This window comes from Solanum stenotomum, chromosome 1 (assembly GCF_019186545.1).
Source record: "Solanum stenotomum isolate F172 chromosome 1, ASM1918654v1, whole genome shotgun sequence".
Lineage (NCBI taxonomy): Eukaryota > Viridiplantae > Streptophyta > Magnoliopsida > Solanales > Solanaceae > Solanum > Solanum stenotomum.
The window spans coordinates 82,675,328-82,678,605 of NC_064282.1; the positions used below are offsets into that span (position 1 = coordinate 82,675,328).

The following is a 3,278-nucleotide window of genomic DNA, read 5'->3' on the forward strand; positions in this document are numbered from 1 at the left end:
TATATATTCAAGTTTTAATAAGTTCAAGTTTCAATTCAAGTTCATATCTAATTTCTAAACTTAATTAGTTATATATTCAAGCTAATTAGTTCCAAGTTCAAGTTCTAATTTCAAGTTCATATTCCTAATTAAGTTCAATTTATAGTAAATTCAAGTTATAATTAATTATAAGTTCTAATTAAGTTGTAATTCAAATCTCTAAAATTCTAAATTCAAACTAGCTAGCTAGTGTCCCAACTTCAAACTATTAATTAGTCCTAAATTATCAAATATAATTCAAACTATTAGTCCTAAATTCCAAATTCAAACCAGCCTTAAAATCACAAATTGAAAGTACTCCTAGAATTCAAAAATCAAACTATAGTGCTAAAATCCCAAATTCAAACTAGAGTCCTAAAATCTCAATAATAATTCAAACTAGTCCTAAATTCAAAATTCAAATTAGTCTTAAAATCACAAATTCAAACTAGCCGTAAAATCCCAAAATTAACCAACCCTTAATCCAAAGGAGAATCATGATCATGTTAAACATGACACAAAACAGGGCAATAATATCACTGTTAAGCAAAACACTCTTGTTGTCAACTCCAATTTTCCCAAAATTTCCAGCAATTTTGAGAAGCAAAATCAACTTCCTAATAGGAGCAAACCTGGAGGTCAAAATACCACTGCCCATACGGGCAACAACCATCAAAGCTTTCAGAATCATCAGAACAACTCCAAGAAAGAGCAAATTCCTGAACCTGCACCTTTTACTGTGATCTAGACATTTGCAGCAAAACTCAAACAAAACCAAAATCAGAAAGTGGATTGTTTAAACCTGGCAGCCCATGAATTTACCACCAGACAGGGCCTACTAGCAGTTATTTTCAATTCACAAGCAACAAACACAAACTAAAAATTCACCTTGAGCAAGAAGGTCGAGGATGGTGGCGCGAACTGAGAAAACTGACATGGAGGCGGCGCCGGTCGGGATGGAGGCGGCGCGACCTCCTGCTGCTAGGTGCGACCAGCAGCTGCGCGCGATCTTCCTCTGCTGCTGCGATGGTGGCGTGGCGTGGTGCTGGTCGGGGGTCGGGGATCGTGGCGTGGCGCCTGTCAGGGAGGGTGGGGATGGGCGCCGATGGGGGTGGGTCGGGGGTGGGGAGGGGGTGAGTGAGACTTCACTTAGGTTTTGAGACTTCACTTAGGACTTAGGAGGGAGACTTGATATTATCCTTCCTTTTTTAAGAGAATTGTTTAATTATCTATATTTAAATATATTTAATAAATACCGACATCGTGAAGTCGATATTATTTAAATAAAATAATAATTTCAATATACCGACCTCTTTAGGTCGGTATTTATTAATTTATTTTAATATAAACTCAGCTCTTGAGGTTGATTTTATTAATTAAACTTATATATATGATCAACAGAAGTTTAATTTAATAAATTTAATTTATTGATCAAGTTAATTTTATAAATTTAAATTATATAACTCCTAATTATATAATTTTATTAATTTTATTGATCAACAAAGTTTATCAATATCAAATATATATATATAATTTAACTACACATCAACAAAAGTATAATTTAACAAATTTAATTTATCGATCAAGTTAATTTTATATATTTAAATTATATAACTCCTAATTATATAAATTTAATTTTATTGATCAACAAAAGTTTATCAATATCAAATTTAATATATAAATCTCCTTGAATTGATCATCGGTATTTCTTTAATTGATAATGTATTTCATATCCAAACCACTAGTATATAAGACTTGATTTGTTAAACTACTCGTGGATTATATATTTATTAAATTAAACTTCTGTTGATGTGTAGTTAAATTTTAATTTAACTCCCTCATACGAACTCGGAATCGAGCAAACTCGATGGCGTTGGAAAGACCATTCCACGAACTTCTCAAACATAACTGGAACTACACCTAAATCATCTTGAGCTAGGAGTTATGACTATTCAAAGTTGATCAAAAACTCATTTTTTTCCCATAACCAAATTTTCCAGATTTTTAATTCTTTTCAAAAATGACTATTTCCAATTCCAAGCTTCTTCATAGTTATTTCAACTTGCCGGATGTTACAATATCTCCCCCTTGGGAACATTCATCCTCGAATGAGATTACTCTTACAAGGCTAAGGGTGTAACACCAACTCAAACACCCAACAAGCAACTATGCAAACACAACAACAACACCAACATGCTCATTATAATTAAAAGAGCACTAAGAAGGAAATTGATACCTTAATCTGTATTTCCCCCAGATTCAAAGAGATGTGGATATCTCTTCTTCAACAAGTTGGTTCTCCAAAGGACCTTGACTGATGCCACATCCTTCGTTCTCAACTTGCGAACTTGGCGGTCTAAAATCTGAACATGAATCTCCTCATGACTCCTTTCATAGTTGAAACTTTCAAACATACCCAATCCTCTACTTCAAACTCTAACACCCTTCTCCTAACATCGGTGTAGGATTTTTGATGACTCTGTGCCATTTTTTTTCAACATTTCTTAAATCACTTTCACCTTCTTCATAGCTTGATGAACTAACTCTGGATCCATCAACCTTGCTTCACCAACTTCAAACCATCCAAAAAGAGATCTAGATCTCCACCCATAAAGAGCTTTATAACGAGCCATTTGGATTATATAATGGTAACTATTGTTGTAAGCAACTCCATGTAAGATAAGTAATCATCTCAATTCAATTCCACAATCCACCTTGATACCTCAAAACACCATCTCCCCCTTGTTCAAAAGCCATCACTGCTTGTGAACATTTTGCCTGTAATTCCAGCAAGATAGGGTCTGAGTCTTTCTCACCTTCTATTTCTAACACTAATGATAACTCGGCAAAGCTCGTCACTTCTATTCCTCCTTCTGCGGAATCTATAAGTCTGACTCCCAGGCGTGCTAGTCTATGCACCTCTTTTGCTAACTCTTTCTTTCCTTCTTCAATATGGGCGGTGCTACCCATAGACAACTTTGCTTAAAGAATCAGTAACAACATTAACCTTACCAGGGTGATAAAGAAAACTCATGTCATAACCCTTCAGTAACTTTAACCACTATCTCTCTGTCTAAGATTAAGATCATTCTAAGTGAACATACCCACATGAACATCATACAATAGTGACGCCATATCTTCCAAGCAAAAACTATAGCAGCTAACTCTATCTCATCACATTACACCCCGACTCGCCTAAACTCGACTATTATTCTCAAATCCATTTTAGGTTCAGACACTCAGTATGTACTTAAGAACCA

At 34.7% G+C, this 3,278-nt stretch overlaps 1 long non-coding RNA gene across 2 annotated transcripts in view; it reads right to left on the minus strand.

The window, feature by feature from the left end:
- The window catches only part of LOC125874330 (uncharacterized), a 173,233-nt gene extending 172,198 nt beyond the window's left edge, over nt 1-1,035 (minus strand). For both annotated transcript variants that reach the window (XR_007447258.1, XR_007447259.1), the window contains exon 1: nt 907-1,035. This is a non-coding gene — a long non-coding RNA (uncharacterized LOC125874330). The remainder of the gene's footprint in view (nt 1-906) is intronic.
- Between the last annotated feature and the right edge of the window lie 2,243 nt (nt 1,036-3,278).